Source organism: Zosterops lateralis, assembly GCF_965231275.1.
Source record: "Zosterops lateralis genome assembly, chromosome: 1".
Lineage (NCBI taxonomy): Eukaryota > Metazoa > Chordata > Aves > Passeriformes > Zosteropidae > Zosterops > Zosterops lateralis.
Genome location: NC_139762.1, coordinates 11,115,143 through 11,136,743, shown reverse-complemented (window position 1 = coordinate 11,136,743; position 21,601 = coordinate 11,115,143). Strand labels below are relative to the sequence as shown.

The 21,601-nt window shown below is 37.7% G+C and overlaps 1 protein-coding gene across 5 annotated transcripts in view; it reads right to left on the bottom strand.

The window, feature by feature from the left end:
* ZMYND11 (zinc finger MYND-type containing 11) overlaps positions 1-21,601 on the bottom strand; it is a 104,013-nt gene that overhangs the window by 70,499 nt on the left and 11,913 nt on the right. The gene's annotated exons all lie outside the window — the stretch shown is intronic.

Genomic DNA, 21,601 nt, shown 5'->3' with positions numbered 1-21,601 from the left:
ACAGATAACACCAGTTTCTCAGCAAACCTGGTAATAGGTGATACCAAAAAAAACCTCAACCTACCGTTTCAGGTTGGTATGTCCTTCCTATATGCTCTTTAAAAGAGGCAGGGGGAAATATACCACTTAACTTTATAATCAGCTCTTGGTAGGGCCCATCGGGTGGCAGAGGTTGGGAAATGGATTTTTCTGGAACAGAGTTTTTTCCAACACTGTAATCTCAGACTGCAGTCTCAAATTTGTTGAGCTGTTTCAAAGACCTTGTTGGGAGTTCTAGTGTGACCGCTTTTTATGTATTTTCTATTACCTATAACTTTCAGATGCTCCCAACTCTCACTTCTCATCTTTTCTTAACTGGAGCCAACTTACTTGTCTTTATTTTTTAATGCAGAGAATTCTTCTCGAGGCTTCTCAAGGACCATTTGCAGGTGAATGGAATTACACATTCTTTTCCTGAAAGTCCATTTCACATCAGCCTGATTCTTGCATGTTATATCTCTTCTGTACCGCTTCTTTGGTAAAATTAATACTTTGACCAGTGGCTTGCTATTCATATGCATGTCCATGGCATATGCAGGAGCTACAAAGAGCCCTGTGCCGCTCTGGGACTACAGCCCTTTCCACTTGCAGACTGATGCTTTCTCCTCTGGCGAGTGCATCTGAAACCTATTTCTTCAAGCACTGATGATGGTGATGTCAACGACACAGAGCAGATTACAAAGGCCCTTTGGGGAGGATGTTACTTCCTGAACACTCAAGAGTTCTTCCTGCTCTATCATTATCTAGGGCTGAGGTTTATTAAAGGCAACAGGACCATACTGTTCTGTTCTCAGCCATTTCCTTTGGACACTGAAACATGGGATTAATAATTTTGTCAGCAAAACTAGGACTTCATTTTTCAGATTATTTCAGTTTTCACTACTGCCAGCATTTGGCTGGAGTTTTGTTTTACGCCTTTAACCTGAATGCAGAGTAATGATAAGGAGCTCTGACACTGAGACTTAGCCCTACTGGGTGGGGGAAATTCCTAGATGTGCAGGACATAACTGAATAGTGTGCCATCCCTGTGGCTACCAACAGAAGTAAAAGCCCAGAAAAACTAACTAATCCTTCAATTAGCTCCTCCTAAATTTCAGAAAATGTCATTCATGAAATACAGCCTCCTGTTGTGATTTCTGTGAAAATCATTTCTGTGTAACGCAAAGAAAATGAACTACAAGACTATAATAATATTATGGTGTTATCACAAAGGCCAAACCTGTTGACTTGCAATTTGGGTTTACAATACACTATTCTGCAGGAAATAAAAATACTGGAGTTCTGACAATCTTTCCAATCAATATCTTATTTCATCATGTGGGGTTCTTTCAACCTAGGTGGAAGACCTGGAGCCCACTGTGCTGCTGGAGCACCTGCCTGGAATGACTCCAGTTGCAATGCCTGATGCTGAATGAGGCATTTAACTTGGTACTACTTCACCAAGCACTAGAAACCATCTGAAACGCAGTCTAACACTTCATCATCCTCTTAAGCTGTTCCCTGTCCTACAGGACTGAATACAAAGTGGAAATGGAGAGGGTAATTTGCTCCTGACAGGGTTTTTGAAGCTGGATCACCAGATTCCTTGATTTCAGACAGCTACTCCTTAGGAAAGTGGTTATTTTCTCGCAGGGGTGTAACTTTTCTTGTCATGGAAATCAAATCCATTAATGAAGAACACCAAGTTTAAATCTGGGAGGACTTCATAATAGTAATGATTTCCTTACAGGCTTATATGGCTGCTTCTCTTTGATACACTTACGCGCTAAAATTCTTTCTAAAATGGTTTCTAGAGTGTTCTCAGCCCCTATTCCTCCCTTGTTCATGCCTGTTTCCTAGAGATTTAATTTATTTTTTTCATTTTGTTCTTTGAGTGTGACAAGACATAAAGCAAGACTATGAGAACTTCTTTTACATTGAGGAGCAAGGTTTCTTTGTTTCAGTGACGCTGAGGCCCCGGTGGGTGACCACAAAGTGACCAATGCCTTATTCTACCCTATACCATGAAACCTAAGATGTTTTTCACTGTTTTCACCTTCATTAATAGAAACAGAATGTGTTCATCCAAGTGATGACATGCTGAAGGAAAATGTACAGGACACTGAACTGGTCATTTTAAACTGAAGAAAGACAAAAAAGGTATTGTTTTTAAATGCTTCACATCTGTTCCACCAGTGCTGAGAGATTCTGACTTTTAGCACCTTTTTTCTGTTGCAAACAGTCTGTTTAGACATGAGATTTCCTACTGAAATTAACTGTGGGTTTACAGTCTTTGCTGAGTTCCAACAACAGAAAAAAATTCCTTTTGAGGAGACTTTTAAGGTAGTGTTTGTTGGACACTGCTGCCACCACAGTCGTCAAACTAACTTAAATCATTACATCAAACCAACTGCAAGAAATTTTACTGTCTAGTCTACCAGCATGGTTGTTAAACCAGACACTGTCCTGTCTTCATTCATGCTCTTGCTGCAGCCTTCAAGCCATAATGGTTTTGGTGTGCTAAAGAAGACACTGACATTCATGTCAGTCTCTGGATTGCAGCTTCTGAGTTTATGACAGATGGGAAACCAACAGAGGAGTTAAAATCCTGTGAATCCACACACAGATTATAGCCAGTAGCCATCTGGCCGGGGATCTCCATAATACCACAAGAGGATGACAAAAGAAGAAAAAATTAATAAAAATAGGCAGTTTCATTTGCACTTCCATTTCTCATCCCCTTTTTTTTTGTCCTACCTAGTTCAAATACACTATCTTACTTATACTTACTACAAATAGTCTTTCAGCTATTCCATACAAGTTAAACAACTACAATATTTTCTTACTAGCACTTTCCACACAGCAAAATAAATTCAGTGTTAGGCAAAAAGTCCAACACATGACAGCATATAAGGTTTTCTATGGCAACAGACAAATAGGCAGCATTTAAGTGAAGTATAAGCATTTGAGGGAAGAACAGAGAAGGCAAAGCACCAAGTAACCCCATTCACCAGTGCTTCCAGTTGCTCTAAAAGCAATTCCAGGAAGAAAAAAAATGTAACACAGGGCCCCTAAAGCATAATTACTTGGGAAAAAAATGTGGCTAACAAAAGTTACCTAACCTGTTCAGAGAAGAAAGAAGCTCTTTACCCCTAAAATGTGCTGGAAAGGCTGAAAATCTGGTTTTCAAAGAAAAAAAAGTTAAAAGCTTTAGTAAAAACCCCTTTTTCACAGCAGTGTGTTCAGCTGGCCTGAAACAGGAAACATGCAAACCTTCCTTACAGACAAAACCCCTTTTTTGCCTTAACCTGCTGAAATGTTTAGCTAGGCACTTTCAGCCCCTGCATGTTTGTTGGGGCTTTAGCTTTCTCAAAAGAGCAGATTTCTGATGTAAAGAAAGAGGAGACCCACTACATCGAGAATTCTTTTCCCTATGAGCTATGTTGCAAAAATGAGAGCATATTAAGCAACTCGAGAACAGGAAATAACATTGACAAACAAAACTGATATTCTTTCCATAATGTGGTCACTCAAAGGAGGACATTTGAAACTTCATCCCCTCAAATCAAGAAATGTTTATTCTACTTCTGGCAAGGCTGTTGAATGCCTGTGTGCTCCCTCCTTCTAGTCCAAGTGTTTTATGATCCTTCCAGTGAAGCAGATAGCCACACTAGAGTAGAAATGAACACTGAGCTGCAAGTTTTCTCATAAAGCTCTCTCCTTCAAAAACGTTGTTTTATTGGTCCCAAGATGACTTGTGGAAATACAGTAGTAGACATGTGGGAATGTATCTGAGATCCCCTGAGCTCACCTGGAGCATCAGGCACTGCAGGTGCTGGGTGCTGAAGCTCCAGCCCCACAGCCAGAGTCCTCCTGCAGCTCTGTCCTTCTGTAAGAGAGCCTCCATCATGAGAGGCTGGAAAAACGGATTGAATGCCGACGTCTATTCCTGAGCTAATCACTCCACGCTCCCTTCACACTTGACATGATCTACTCAAGGCTACAATTCATCTTGTTGTGAAGCAGACATCGCAAATAGGTCAGATGAATTAAGCCCTAAAATTAACCATTTCTCTCCAGGGAAGATAAAGTGAGATTAGGATGAGGAGTTCATGTGGCTGGATTTAAATCACACACACTGCACTCAGGCTGCCTGTTTTAACCAGTGCCTACACTTGCCTGGTATAAGGTCGTGCTTACAACTGAATTTCTTACATCTCATGTAAGAGAGGCTCTAGCCAGCACATTATTGATTTTTCTGCTACTTTGCCTTCTTTGGATGAAAAATCTCATCAATATGTTTTCATTTTCCATATGGACATCTTTGAATAACTGATGATATCTTACTTTTCCCATCTGCTTAAAGAAAAAAAGTACAGTTGTGTTTTTCATTGAGAAAGGCTTAAATAACTGTAATTTTCCTAAGAAAACCCCAAACAAAGCCAGGGATATTTCCTTTATAACCCAAGTAATATCATTGCAATTCTAGTAAAAGGGCATATTAATGACAATGTCTGATATATACTATAATTTTCAATGGGAATAATGTATATTTTGATTTTTTTCTTGTCAGATTGAGTTTTTTTAATTAAGAAAAAGTGCAGTGTAAGACACTTTTTAATTTTTCTTGTAAGAAGTGTGATTTTAATAAATGTGGCTATCTATCCAGACAAAATGAAACTGCAAAAGCATAACTGCAGAATTTTCTTCAGTGTTTTTCAACAATACTTTGATCAAGTAGAAACTGAGCTAGAAAAGAAAATTAATATACTTCGTTATTTCAAGAGGCTACATTTCTCTAACTTTGACTCCTAGGTCACAAGGCTGTTTATTTCAGATCATCAGTACCTTCATTTAAAGTAAAGTACAAATTTTTCATCCCTTTTTATAATGTTGTGGCCTTTGTCCTCTATATCATATCACTACTGGAACCCTCCTGTCTTTATCAGCACTCAGCTAATCAAATTTATTTGGTTGGTCTGAGCTTGATTCCTACATGCATTTTCTGATTACCTCCAAACAGTTTAACAAGTTCAATAAAAACAAGCTGCAAACATATAAGCAATAAAAAATTTCCATACTGATGTCTTTGTCTGCAATAATTTAAAATAAATACCTTCCTTTATTCCTTCAATTTGACCTTGACTTTTATGGACTCCATAGTAAGTGATAAAATGGAATGTAAAATAAATTTTAAATTGCTGAAATGCATGTTTCAAGCTCTGTTCCCAGAGAAGATGTATATAGAACTACATGCCATGGGCCAGCAAACCTGCTCACAGGCCATGCCCCAGTCCCTTCCAGGACTTCACTTTGGAGGAGTCATCCAGGACTTCACAGTGAGGAGTCATCTGACACTATAATTCAAGCCTTCAGCCTCGGAAGCCAGCTTTATCTCTTCCTTTGATTTATTAAGGGTTAATACAATGTTCTTCTACTTGCTGAAACATGTTACTCCTTCCTAATTTCCCAACTAAGAGGAAACTGCATCAAAATTCATTCTTATAGGTTTTACTTACAAAGGAGGACCTCACATAGGATTTAACTCTGTATATATTCCTCATCTTGTGCTTCAAATAAATTTTTTAAACTAGCAATTGTTATTTAGAGCAAACTACAGAAATAAAAAGCTAAAGCAAAAATCAGATATAAAATAGACTTCCATTTTTATGTGGAAAAACATTGCCTACTTCATGCATTCAATTATCTTACTGTTGCTTATAAGTTCATGCTTATAATTTGCATGAACTATAACAACTGATTTTTACAAAGGAGTTGAATTAATTCTCAAAGTAATGTGAGAAAACTGTTCAAGTTCACTTCTATTTGATGTTGGCTCAGGCAGTTCTGTGCTTTCACAGCATCACATCCCCAGGATCTTTTGTTTCAGATCACACTGGTGTCACTCAACGCAGCAGCAGCACAGGGGAGCAGGGCACTGTTCTGTGAGAGCATTTGATATGATATGATGGCATACAGAAGATTGTGTCCCACCCCTAACAACTGCTAGGAGCAATGCCTCAAAGAAATTAGGCACTACAAATAACCAGAATGAACCTTACTAACTGCAGAAAGCTTTGCAGGTGACAGAGAGGAACGAGGCCTTTCCAGATGCTACAGGTAATGCGCTTATGTCTTAAATCATGAGATTTGATTACCCTTCCCTAGGCATGCTTTGCTGCCACTGTTATTAGACTTTTTATCATCCAGCTCTTTTTGAAAATTGAACCACTATATTTAACTATATGACCTCCGTGGTATTCTACAGGCTAAATGCCCACTGTCCAAAACATTATTTATACTTTATAAATTACAAGTTACTCATAAATATCTGATTTCTTGATCTTGTTTTATGAAGCTGAAAAGAAGACAGAAACATTGCATGATCGTTTCACCTCTTATTTCATACTATTAGATATCTCAAAGCTAATTCTTTTTACTATTTTATTTCCAAAATACACAGAATACACGTCCATCCCCACCCCAACGCCTCACAGACAGGATCTGTCACTCCTCTTTATATTATTTATTTATATACTTAGAACTTTGAAAATTTTAAAATTTTAATGTTATCACTGACAACATAAAAGTCTTTATCTCTTTGGGTTTTGGTCTCTCTCTTATGGTTACCAACTGCAAGATGATTTCCTGATACAATCCTTTAATTCAAACCCCTCCGGCAGGACCACAGAGGAATGAAAAGGAGTTCCAGAGACATTTTTTCCCCTTCAGCTATTCTCTTTAAGAGTTATGGATTTTTCTTTACTCTTTGAAGACATCTGTATTAAATTAAATACGCAACAGTAATCCTAACAAACACAACATTTATTAAAACAAAGGGAAAATGGAATTAAACCAAAATAAATTGTTTGCTTAACATAGCTGAATTTACAGTTCTCATACATTAAACTAGATAAAGTATAAACTAGATAAGGCATAAACTAGATAAGGTTGACTTCAGATAAGCAACAAAAAAAAAAAGAATTCTGTATTTTATCCTTTGAAATTAAATATCCTTTCTTGACAACACCAGTCAGCCTGTCAATGCCACTTGCTGCTTGGAGACCAACAATTCTGTTTTTGTCTCCCACAGATATGCTTAATAAACCCTGGTTAAGGTTTCCTAAACACTTCTCTGAACACAAAAAAAAATGGGCTTTGGTAAACAATTTCAGTCTCCATTCTCTGAAGAGTTACACCATCGAGGAAACAAAAAACCTTAATTATGATTTATGACTGCCTTTTTCAAGGTTTATGACCCAGCTCAAATATTGCCTTTTGCTAACCATCCTGGCTGGGTCTCTAGGTTTTGGCCAGACCCATGGGCAAATCTCATGTAAAGTACACTCCCTTCCTCTTCCACTTGTCACATGTGATGAGTTATAGACAAGGAATAAGGGGCACTCCAAAAATCAGCTACATTTCAAAACAAAGTCCAATGGACATTTGGAAAAAAATCAGTCTTGGTTGATGTCTCAAATGACAGATTGTTCTTTGTTTCCACCTTTATGGGTTTTAGGAGTCACATATACAGTTTCTGCATGAGGACCCTGTGTCATTTAGCAGGTGGTATTTCCCTGATATAAGCAGAGCATGACTCTGGGACAGATATAATAAAAACTGATCTGTAATGGAAACTTTTGCCACTTTGGACATATAATGAAAATGGCAGGCTTGTTCCTTCTCATATGCAGCCATGGATGCAAACATGCCAGCAAAAATGTCTTAAATAAGCAGAACTTCTTTCTGTTAAGCAAATAAAGACAAAATGCAAACTGCAGAACAGGCTCCACACCAGGACACCAACACTGAGGTACCAGAAGAATGAGGACAGCAGTGCTGAACAGATCCCACTGGTATCCTGTGATATTAAATGTAACTATTCTCAGCTTAGAGCATGGTCTAAGCCATTCTCAACCCTTTATTCTCCAGCCTCTCCAATAAATTTGGAAAGAGAAAAGAACCCAACATCCCAGACAAGGAACACTGAAGCCATGAAGCAATGGAGGTATTACAGAGCTACCTAACACCATCCACACAGGCTTGTCTGATGTGATACAACCCCAGAACTAAACCAAGGCTACTGTAATCAGCCATGAAAAAGATGTGATCCTGACTTGAAAGCAGATTCTTACAGGATAAGGTTAGCTTGTGACTCCCAGAGCTGGAACTATGTCACATACCATTTTTGGTGTAACTGGAGGCTTGGAAGAAGCCTTTCACCAGCAGGAATTCAGGGTGTGGCTGTACTTTAGGTTCCCTAAAGCCAAAAGCAAATGAGCTGTGATCTCAGATCTGTTCAATACAACATTGTATTATTTTATTTTTTTAATTATGAAATCATACATAGGACAATCTTTCCAAGATCCAGATCAAGTTAATTTCAGTCATTACAGAGGCAGAGTTACTCAAACATTCAATTAAAATAACCTTATAGAGCAGTATTTAAATTGTATCATCACTCTGATGATATCCAAAGCAAAACATAAAATAAAGGTCAAACTAGAGAACACTATGGAGCAAGTTAATACCCATGAAAAATGAGCACAAGGAAAACAAAACTATTCCCCAGTGAAAAATGGTAGCAGAGGATGTGAGAAGGGATGTTATTCCTCTCCTTTATTGCTGCTCATCTAACAGAGAAAAAGAAACAGAAAAGGAACTTCAAAATTTCTAATGGTAAAAAGACAAGCCTGCCTTACCACATAAGATAAGCAAGATTTAGAAAAGAAGGTGCATAACCAAAATAGGACCTCACTGGTTGCACATCTCCCTCTCAAGCTCCAGGACACATAGACCTTGCCATAGGTGATCTTACTTTCTTTTAGTTTGCTCAACAGTTTCTTACAAGGAAATAATTTTGTAATTGACTTAAGGCAAGGATTCCTTCTTAAAAACAACCAGAAAAAAGTCCTAATGCCTTGGTAATCCCTCTCTTAATCCTCTCTATACATTATCACTGGAAAAGACTTCAAAAACTGATTAATCCAAAGATAATTATACTCAACTGTTCACCAATGAGGAATAAGAATGTATTGGAAGGCACCTAACACACATCTTCCTTAAAGAAAAAAATTACATATTCTTTCAAAATGCTTTCAGATGTACATATTGATAACAATAATAAAAGCTAATGAATCTCACCTAAAAATCTCTAGTTGATTCCTTTCAAAACAAAGTTTTTCTCAGTTTTATAGAGTTTCTGCACACATTTGAGATGAATCCAAGAATCTACCAATGCATTTAATTATTTCTACTGCAGAAATGTTTAGATAGCATGCCTAGATCTGTGAGAAGGGAAAGGCCTCTTTGTTTTTACAGGAAAAATATGTAATATGTTAGCCATAAATTAGCATGCTACTTTTGAGTAGTAACCATGAAAAATCAACCTTGATACAAAATTCAAATTATTCAGAAATACATTTATTTTAGATCCTGACCTTCTGGCTACCACTGCAGTGGAATACAATTAACACTTTTCTGAAGCTCTCACAATGTATATTCAGAGGGTTTATGACTAAGTGATCTATGAAATGATACAAGGGGCTCTTTGAAGTACTGCATGCAAAAAAGAACATTGAAAAACAGTATGTGCCATGTTTACACACAAATATTCTGCATAAGCAAAGCCAAGCTAAACACATCCTCAGGATGGTGTCTTTACAGGTGGTGAATTTAGACAAATATTATTGACCTTACATTAAAAATATAACAGAATGGCAGAAGTCTGTTAACAAGCAAATGTTTTAAAACAAGAAAGTGAGGACAGAGTATATTTTAAGGACTCATTTAAACTCTAGTGTCAGAAAGGTCAGCAGAGTTTTCGTAATTAGCCATACTTGGGGAGGATGCTGGAAGAGTGGGAGTTGAGACCCCATTTCAGAGGTTGGTAGGTGTGTACCAATGCTGCTAAACATGCTGAGATTTTTTATTAAAAAACCTTCAAGTACTTTTAGTTTTAATAACTGAAACCCAAAACAAACATTTGTGACATCTCTGCCTTAGTATTTGCAGTCATTTATGGAAGTTAAGGTAGGATCTTTTAATACTTGGGCTTTTACTTTTAATACAGGTACGTTAATACTTTTAATACAGGTCTCTTGACTACAGCATGGTTTACCTGGGACTCAGGAATGCTCAGCACCGCCCTCCATTGCAAGGAGCTGTTCCACACCAAAACTGGAGCAGCTGATGGAGAGCTGATGAGGCTGGAAGTGCTCAGCTGCCCTGCTGGAGCGCTGCCACTTGCACAAATAATTAAGTATTTATTCTAACATGACACAAGCCCTCAAATCCTAGATAGCTGCACACTCCCTAAGGTTAGAGACCAAATGTCCTTGTGCCTCACTTACCCACTAAATGTACAAGCTTAAGATCATACAAGACAGGAGAGACTAACTTTCATGTACATTATAAAAATCTCCAGTGAATAAACATTCATCACTGTGATACTATTAGTTAGTACCTGGAATTTAATTTTTTCTCATCCCTATAGAAGCAAGAATTAAAATTACAGTGGGTTTTCTTCTTTTAATTGTACTTTTAATTGTACTGACTATAGAAAGTAAAGCTCTTACAAAGTACAGGTATTTTTAAAAACCATACCTATTTCAATTTTCACAAAAGAATCCGGAGAAAGGAAATTATGTGCTACATTTTCTTAATACATTAGGCCTCCAGTGACCTTCAGCTCTGATGAAAACTGCCACCACTCATTTTTTTAATTACTAACACAAAGCTCTGGATTAGTTAAAGAGCTTATGAACTCTTCAATACTTTAAATACATTGTTAAAGGCAAAAAAGTAAATGGCCTTCACTCATAACATTTTAAATGCAGGTGACAATTCTCACAATGGCACTGGAAGAAAGCAGAGGAAATCACTCTCAATGGTTTTGAATGACCCCAGGAGAGAAGCTGGCATGCCCAGAGCAGTGTGAGTAGAGATGCCCCCCACCACCACACAGGAGGATAAAGACAAACAAAGCTCCTTGTTCACACCTGCCTGGCAAAAAAGAGGCCCCACAGGGTCAGGGCCTGAGAGGGAGAGAGCTCCTCAGACAGATCCCGGTGAATGCAGGACTGGGAAATGCTTTCACTGCAGATACCCTTGGCACCACTGTGCCCAGAAACCAGGGTGATGATGGGATGGTAGCAGGAGCTGCATAGAGGTAGAAACTGGCAACAGAAAAATTCTGTGGGACGATTCAAGTGAATTGTGGGGAAGAACACATTATCCTCCAGTGGCATGTCCATGAGTTGATTCCATGGCAAAATCCCACAGCTCAAACCATAAATGAATGTATTTGACTAGTACACTCAATACTGGATTTGTCATAGGATACAGAGCTCCAGGGTACTAAATATTATCCAAGCCCCAGAAAAATATTTAATTTCCAAAGTTCATAGATAACCCTTCAAGAAGATACTGAGACCAGGTGACTGGGTAACAAATTTTCTCTAGTGTAATTCCTAGCATCCTACAGAAGTTGATTTTTATGTTAAGATCTTCCAAAGAACTTCAAATGTCTGCCCACAATCTACAGCTGGGGGAGTTGAGTCTTTGAAAGGTTAAAGGGCTTGTCCAAGATCTGTAAACAGCAAAGACAAATCTCCAAGCTCCATCTCTCCTCCCTTACTCTATCATCATGAGTCAGAAATAATCCTGCACCAGAACTTTATCCCAGGGATTACAGAAATTATTTTGAAAGCTGCATATGGGAAAAATACATAGATCCAAAGTTCTGACTGAATTCTAAATTATTAGATTTTAAGAGAAGTAGAGTTTCAGTTCAATTCTCTGCTCCAGCTATAGTCTCTCTTCTAAAAATCAACTAAAAGAAACTCATTTCAAAATAACCAAGATGAATAAACAATCTTTTCAGCACAACAGCAAATCAGGTAGATGGATGTCTTAAAGATATGAGTTCCAAGTTTCACATTTCATTACTGCCTCCAGCCCTCCAGTCTCAATCCTGACAACAGCCAATAGCTTTTATGAATAAGCTTGTTCTGTAAGAGACACTGGACTACACGGCTGATAAACAGACAGATAAGATGGAACAGAAATACAAAATGTCAAATATGCACTTACCACAGGTACCAGCCTAGGAGCCTGCAGTGATGTTTATGCAGATAGAAAAACAAAGATCAAAAAGAAAGCTATGCAAATAGTTTGGTTCTATTATTTATTATAAGATTTTTGGCTTTGAAAATATAAATCAAATACAAACGTACAGCACTGCCAAGGAAATAAATTATATTAGATATCTATACATTAATATATTCCAGTAAACTAGTCTAAGGAACAAATCTAGCCATAATTCAGTCAAGAATCTGTACAGAACCATACTATTAAATTTCTATGGTATATGAAGAATAAAACAACTTTAAGCAATACAGTTCTTCAAATCATATCAAAAGCAAAATGACTGCAAACTCCTAAAGCAATGTCACTAATTTATCATTGTTACAACTTAAGAATGTAGCCACATCACATAAATTGCTTCTCCCTCATGTAGTATCTTTGAATCACTCAATTTGAAAAAAAAAAATCCAAACTGTATTAGAAAGAGACTTTTATAGCACAGGAGGTAGCAGACAGTGAAACAAGAAATAATACAATGGCATGAAGAATTATATGCATTTTGCATTGGACTTATCATTTATATGACAAATAACAAGTGCACAAAAATTTGAGACACTCGATTTTTTTTCTTGAAGAAAAAAACTGTTTGGTATAGAGCAGCTAGTTGGAAGACACAGATTTTTCAGTAATTCTGAAATGAAAGTAGTCAGTAACAGCTAAAATGTATCTCATACCACAAAATGCCTTCCTAACCATTTTGGGATGTTACCAGGTGTGCAACTACTTCAATTAAAAACAGGATAAAGATATTTGGAATTCTCAACAACAGCTTTGCCTTCCCTGGATCTCATCCAAGAAGGAGTAGTAGACATCATCATTTTTTTCTCTCATAATTAAAAAAGTGCTGGATTTCTCTTCCACTCAATTACATATTTTTTCTCCAAATCCTAATTTTCAAAAAACAAGAAGACAAAGAACAAGGGAAACATCGGGGCACTTTATTTCCTTTCCATCACATTGATTCAGCTTTGGTACCCTAAATTCTATTTCTCCCACATTCATGACCTGCTCACTGCTTCTCTCCTTAGCCATAGTATCTGAGTACTTCTCTGCTGAATTCGGTTTATTTTAGTTACTTTCCCATACCAAGAGCCTTCTCAGTTTTCCAACTGATTTGCTATAAATTTTCATGCATTATAGGCCACCTCCCTGACATCCTCCCCTCTCCTTCTTACATCTTGTTTCCTGCAGTCGTGGGAAAAGGATAAGAGATGTTTCATCTGTGCTCTGCCTGATTTTCTTGAAGGTCCTTATTGTGTTTTATTTACATTTGCCTGCATCTCAAAAAGCCCAAAGATTTTGTAAAAAGCAGTACCAATTCATAAATTACAAATATTCTTTTAAATCACCCAAAAATTGCTTTGAAAGTTTAGTGCATATAGTGAACATGAAAATGCTAATTAGAAGGAGTAAAAAATAAACTGACTTATGTTGTTAATTGGCCACAGCTAAGAGTTAGAAGAAAGCAAGCAGCAGAAGTACATATTGGAAAGCAAATCTCATTATTTATAAATGCAATAGTTCTTTTTATTGGGAGTGTTTTAGCTGCTGTTTCAAGTAAGCTACATGAGGAAATGTGAGAAGTAATTATATTGTCTCCACATACTCAATTTTTAAAAAAATAAATCAGTATTTTTAATAATTTAGGATCCTAGACAAGGAAGTTTTCTCCTCAGTCTACTTTCTCTTGTTTTTCTTTAGAAAAGCTTGTGAAAATCTGTGCAATTATATTTTTGAGAAAGAATTAAAACAGACTGCCTGACCTCACAAGGCCTCTGGAAGACTCAGCTAAAAGTCTAAGAAATAGAAAAGCTGAGCTGCAGGAAGATTGCACTGACTATTCTGGTACTAAGTCTCCTGTCACATGAGCCACTCCCATCTTTTTTAAGCAGAAATGACAATGCATGGCCAGTTGCTGACAGCCAGCTTCAACAGTATAGCAGATAAATTTGTTTAAGAAGGTCTGTCCTGCAGGTATGTGCAAGTTCACTTCCTGGCAGTGCTACAGGCACGCTGTGACCCCAGAAATGTTCATTAACTAGTTAAAAATTTTTGTATTTTCTTGAGATTTCATAAATCGTCTTCATTTTTTGTGAAATGGAAAGAAGGTCAACATACTCATGCTGATTACTGAACTCTCCAGTCACTCCTGAACGATGGATATTTATTCCATGCGTGAACACTCAGATTCAATGAGTGAACATTACTGTTTAATTATACTAAAAAAAAAAAAAAAATCCAAGAGGGTGCTTCCAAGTGTAGGACTGGATCAAACACAAGCACCCTCTGAACTTAAGCCTGAAACCAATTTCTGTGACAATATTCAGTTCTCTCAAAAGCTCTGAGGGCAGCTCAGTGAATGCCTCAGCTCGCTGATGACAACAGAACTTCTGATGTCACAGCAAAAAGTAAAAAATGGGCTATGAGCAAATGTAAATTGAAATACATGTCACCCTTCCCAGAGCTGAGACATCCACTCTGAATGAAAAAGTAGCAGTACAGCACTGGAAAGAGAATTGCTAGCAAGATTAGTTGTCTCTTGGTGAAGATTTTAAAGGAAGATATTTCTCTTGAGGAAAATGACGCAACTTCTCATGACATTCCTTCCCAAGTTATAAGCAGTTTCTCAATTTCAAAATAACATTAATTTAGTTACTAAGTACAAAATTTGCTAGTTTTATTGTAGCACTTCCTTTAAAACTAATCAGAATATCATAGTAGCAAGTGTTTTTCTAGGACCTCAGCACAATTCCATTTCCTGCTACTATGGGGGTACCAGCAACTTCAAGTTCCAGCCATTTTTCCTGAGCTATTAAACAATTTAGCATATTAAATCTGCTTGCTTTTTGCTTTTGTACTTGCCTTCCCTGTTATCAATACCACTTTCTCTCCATCTCGTCTTTTCTTACTTCTAATTTTCTATTCTTCTAGTGCTAAAAGTATCGGTATATTATCTTTATCTCTTTCTGCCTTAGAAGCAGACCTGTTCACAGAATGAAATGGAAGTGTATGCCTTAGCAACTGTTCCCCCTCTAATTTATACTCCAAATGCCTTGTAATACAGCAAAGTGCTGATACTGCTACTTTACAGGGAGAAAACCATGCCATAGAGAAGTATATTCAGAATCTGTTACAAGCACAAAAATGAGACTGGTAAATCATTGCAGAAACCTGATGAGTTACTCTCACCAACCCATGGTGGGCAGCCACAGCTCCTGGCTCACAATATTTCGGGCACAGTTCTCAAGAGGCTGCCAGTCATGTATCTGGCAGCAGGCCCATGCCAATGCCACAAGGGCTAAATAAACTCAGATCACTGTATTTGGAAGAAACCAGTCAACAAGGGTCACTGAAGCAAATACCAGCCTAGCAGTCAACACTGAGACAAGTCTCAACCTCCCTTTTGGGAGCTCTAAGCTATCCAAAGCACAGGGTATAGGGGTTTTGGCTCATATCCACACAGGAATTTTAGTGTGCAAACCCCACAGGGTGAGGCAGTTTGGCCCTATTTGCCCTACAGAGTAAACACTTAAAAGCAGTCACAACACAACATGTGCGATTTAGACGTCATGTCTGGTTCCTCCATCTGAAATGCTCATGTTTAGATCCTACAGCCTGGCTTCCAATCCACACTTACCCAGACTGGCTGTGTGCTGTCATCCTCACACTAATACTGTGGCTTAAGCGGCTTTTTACTCTCTTCCACAATCACCTCCCTCTAGACATATTTGTAGAGATCATAAGAACCACAGGGACTGATCAAAGACACATTTACGAAATTCCTGGTGCATAACATGAAGCTACTTAAATATATGGGATACTCCAGGGCTAAGGATGGAGAAGGTAACGTAAGTGACAGCAGTTTCAGCCTCTCTGTTGGAATACCAATGTCAACATCTAATTCACAACAAATCTAAATTCTAGCTTATTAATATAAGCAGGCTGTAAATAAAAACATAATAAAGATTAGGTATTTTTACTGACTCAGCAAACAAATCTGCATGTTGCAACCAGATGCCTTCCCATCTGTAAGGCCCACAAATACCAGTTCTTCCTCCAAGTCAAGCTCTGACTAGAAAAACTGACTCTGCTACAAGGAATCTGGAGAATCTTTTAATTTGAAGAAAACATTGAGTATCCTGTGCCTTTCTGTTGTGCTGAAGAGAAGGAGTCCTAAAGAGAAATCTGTCCTTAGCTTGGGGCCACTAAGGTAATATTGGCTACTTGAATCCTTGGAGGCAAGGGTGTCTAGCCTTTGGGATCAGGAACAAATCTCAGCTGAGCAAGTTACAGGAATTAATTTAAGGAAAACTGACCACATGTCTGTTCTCTTGCCTGAAAAGTTTGCTCTAATCCACTTCAGTTGATGGGGTAGACAAAAGCAAACTGGGCCAAGAGCTCTCACAGTACCTACAGCAGACATTCCTCTACAGTCAATTTTGAGAAAGCAAGGTGAGAGGAGTGGTAAGTACTCCACGGTGAATAGCAGCTGGATAAAGTAATTAGTGCTTTTTCTGCAAACCATCTTGGCAAAGGATCTCATAGCCTTGAATGTTTTTATGCCCAGAGCACTTTGTAAGATTTTTTTTTTTCTTCTTTTTCTTTTTTTTCCCCTACTTTATTGTTGGAGAACCATTACACAAAAAGCTGAGTCTGGAAGGCCTAGTGAAGGTACCCAACTTCAGCACCACAATTAACAGGGTGTGCAATTTAGGAAGTCTGATAAGTGAATTTTATGCTTTGCTCTCCACAAGATCAAAATAATTACACTCAATAACTAACACTGTCCAGGCAATTCTGCTGTAGATAGTCCTGGGCACCTCCAGTTAGCTTACAGCCAATGCACTATTTTGGTGACTTTCTGCAAAACAGAAACAGTACCCATCACAAATTTCTAGTATAGACAAAAATAACATGAGCACATTAAGCTGCTTTCCCCTGTCACCCCTGATGAACTTCATATGGCAACCAGACCAAAAGCCCCCGCTGAGCCCCCGAAGCTGAATGTGAAACGGAAATATCACAAAAAAACACTGCCAGCATCCCAGAACATGACTCACACTGTGTAAGTACCAAATCACTACATTTAGAAGGTTCTTGTCTGGTTATTTTGTGTGGATAGATCAAGCACTCTGAAACTCCATTTGCTGAAGGAAGGAGACTGAGTGCCAGGGCTCCTCACTTGGTAGTTGCCTCCCGTGCTAGTTAACTTCAGGCAAGTCACTACATATCTCTACACTACCGTTTCCAAATGCAAAACTAATTACACTAATCCCTTTTCTGCAGCACTCAAACATTTATGGATGAAAAGAACTATTTACGTTATTAGAGCAAGGAAGTAAAATACTGCATGGAAAGCCAGGGCCAAGTCTCTTCTGTCAATCTATCCCTCCTGACAAGTATAAACTCTTAGATATAGAAATTACTATAAAATCTTTTTTTAAACTGATGGACCTTCCTGAGCAGAGTAAAATGTGGAACTGCTAAGGGAAAACCACTGAAACAAGAGAAGGAAAGATGTATAAGGGCTGGATTTTCAAAGATGTCTGAAAAGAGATATGATGTCCATACATGATGAGATTTTCAGAACCAACATTTATTCAAAGTCCTGCTAACATCAATTGAAGCTAATTAGTGCTGCCTTTGCAGACAACTGCAACTCTAATCACTCTGATCATTGAAAATCTGACCCCAAGTAAACAAACTAAAACACTGTTTAATGTTGTTTGACTATTGCAGAAAACTTCTTTAGACAGAAATGTGACTTTTAAACTGCAGTTTAGCAATCCATAAATGCTAATGAGATCATGTGCTGTTTTGTCTTGTGATAATTTTTTCCTATTAAAATCTTGTTCTTTTTTTAACCTAATAAGCACATCACTAGTCTAAGCACGTTCTTTGTTCAAAGTTCAAATTTACAGCTAAAATAAAGAGAGGTTGCTTACCAATAACTAGAATTCTTTGAGACATGAATTGTTTGAGACATGAATTCTTCAAGTATATTCAAACTACTGGGCGACATATATGTCCTTTCACTTAAGACCAGTCTTTTATCTTTGCAATGAATAAGTATATAAGGTACTGACTGTGCCACTTTTGGTTTAGAAAGAAAACTCAGATAAATTAAAAAAATTCTGAGGAAGAGCAAAGTAATCAAAACAGAAAACATTATTTATTTAAGTGAATGCATTTTTAAAAAGTTGCCTATTGGTATATCAACTCTTTTTCTATTTTGAGTGCACTAGCAGAGTTTATCATGGTGACTTCAACAGCTACACCTGGCCACTAAGCACCTGAGGGCATGGAGTCTTTTATAGAAACCATTCTAATAGGACTAAGAGCATATGGTGAAGATATTGATGGTGCTACAGATAGCATCACCTCCAGTACCTCAACTATTTCTTAACAATGTTTTGTGCTCTGAAGAAGTACTCTGTAGTGACAGCGGGAGATTCATCTTAGCAGTCTGATAGCAAATTTTGACACAGTCTCCAACTGACTTCGACAGTCTGTGTGGAAATGGCTGAACTGTTAAACCCTCCAGAAAACACACAAAGAATAGCCTGAAGCATTTTAATGTGTGAATATAGAAGTAGACAACCCACGACACAAAAGTATAAAATAACAAATTCTGCTTTAGAGGCAGAACACCAGCAATAAAATTTTGAGTTTAAAGAAAACCTGCTGATTAAAAAGTAAAATTCTACCATGATTTGAGACAGAAAATGAAGAGTGTTATTCATAAGAACATATGTGTCTCCTGCAAAAGCCTCTGAGGAAGTGGCCTTGATGAAAGCAGAAGCGGTAAACACCAAGCCCAGGACCTTAACGAGGCTAAGTGAGAATTCAAACTCTTTTAGCCTTAAGCAGATATTCCATAATAGCTTTAATAAATGATACAGGAAAAAAAAAAAAGGTAAGAAGCCACATGGATCTTATTCCCATAATGTGCAGCATGTGGATGTTGGATGGCTTTCCTCCTTTCCTCATTGAAGTATTCCTCTTTTTTTTAATAGGAAAAAGTCCACAGATGACAAAAAAATCCAACTAGACAGACACTAAAGTGGGTAAAACACCTGTCTGTCTCAGAGCACCGACAGATGGGGCTTCAACCCTTTTACTTACATGCAACAGGTTGGCTGCTGTCACAAGGGCTCGTGATGGCATTTTCACTGGGTTTGATACAGAAGAAATAGGTACAATTATTTAAGCTGGGTTACACAGAAAAATTCTTTCCAAAAACAAGGCCAAGCCATTGAACAAACTAAAATTAAAAGAACAGCAGTTTTCAGAAGCCTATACATTGTTATAAATTTTTCTGTTGCATAAGTACATTATTTACTATTTTTACTAGAAATGAAGTTATGAAAAAAGAACTACTAACAATAAGAAATACCAGTGTTAGTATGTAACTTCTAAGATATCTTAGAACTATGGGACTATTTTTTCCCATTTCTAGAAAACCAAAGGATTCCCAAACTTCTTTTTGTGAACAATCTATTTGATGGGGATGACTTCACTCAAAAGTACTAGTCATAAGCATTTTTCTTGAAATAATTTTCAAAATGAAAACTGTTTTTCCATCTATTTCTAATATCTTCGTCTAATGGGGTACATATGCACTGTGGATGAAGTATCTCTAAACAGATTAGTTCTTTTTGGAAGAACACTGCTACAGTTCTTGTAAATACTAGACTGCTATGGTTATGCAGTATGGTCTAATACTGGATTATTTTGATCTCCTCTGGAAATCCATTCCAGGTGAATATTGACTAATAATCAGTTGTAAGAGCAAGCTTGCAGCTTTGAAGTTCATATTTCTGCAAAATAACTCTCCACAACAGGATGTGGCTTGGGTTCTTTTTTCACCTACCTCTTACCCTACAGTGACAAACAGCAAGTGCTTCCTACTGTAATTTAAGCAGGATTCTGAGACTCTGAGTGGTAAATGATAAAATGTGCCTTTGTATGTAGAAGAGAAACGTTTCTGTGCCAGCAGATGATTGCCACGTGCAGATCCGTGATTGCCTAAGTCCTTTTGACATCACCACATAAATTGGCTCCCACCCCCTTGTTGACACACATGTAAAATCCATGCCTGATAACCTTGTAAAAATATATACAGTTTAACTACAATACAAACAAGCATTATTTCTCCTAACAGTGAATTATATCCATTCCTACTGCACAATATATCATATGTTTAACAGTGCAAACTACTCAGCAACTTAACCTATTTCATAAACTCTGAAAACCTACATCTTCTATGGATGCTATTACTGAATAAGCCACTTCATATTTTTTCTGTATTGTATCGTGCCACACTATACTTATTAATGCACAAATACCAAATGTAATTTGGAGCAGAGATTTTCTTAACTTTTTTTATCCTGTGATTTTATAAGTTTCCAAGTACATATTTAAATAAACAACAGTAACAAAATCCAGATGAAATTTACAGAAATGTAAGTACTCAGATTGTAATTAGCCACACTGGAATTCAGCCAGGGCAACATCCCTACTCTTGTGGAAAACACCAGCAGATCATGCAAATGGCTTGAATGGGTCAAAATTGTAAGTACATAAATATACACTTTAAATGAAATTTCCAAACACAATACACCATCATCCATCACTTTCTGATTATCTAGCACATCTATCAAAGGTGCTAGAGCCTCATTAGCAAACACCTTCTCAAGGCTACCTCCATTGCAGCCTGCTGTAGTCTGAGACGCAGGAAGTGAAGGTCATCATTTAAATTCAAGACAAAGCGACTGTAAATCAGCACTTCTGCCCGATGTGGGGTTCCTGCGACAGCGGCTCACCAGCAGCTCTCCACCCGGTCTGGCAGCTCAGTTAATTTCATTAATTCAGTGGAACTCGGAAGAAACGTTGGGAACCAGGGCTGTAATTTCAAGCTGTCAAGAGCTCTTTTTTTTTTCCCTTAAATTTAGCAACCTACATGTGAAAAGGTTTGATATCCACTGCAATATTGCACTTCATGTATTGTTTGATGATCATCTGGTCACCACACCCACCAGAACGGGCTGAGCTCAAGGGACGCTTGTTTGCTCTCCCGCCAGGACTTCAGCCTTCTTTAACACCCTGTCCTTTGACAGCTCCTAAACTGCAATTCAGCCACCCAAACCCGCTTTTAAGAAGCATCTTCAGCCCTTCAAAACCTGAAAGTATGTTGCATTAACTCTGACACTTTGCTTTTATTGTCACTGAATTCTCATTTTCCTTTGACATGCTGCTGATTTCAGCACCTCTCTTTCTTTAACCTCACCGAGCTGCCTTCCATGACCGAATTCCCTATTTACTGGTAAAGAAACACACAGTGGGGACACAGTACATTCGTCTGAGTTTGCAGCCCTTTCAGTGTTCTTCCAAAAGAAAGAGAGCAAAAGTATCATATCTCTATTAAAAATGCCTC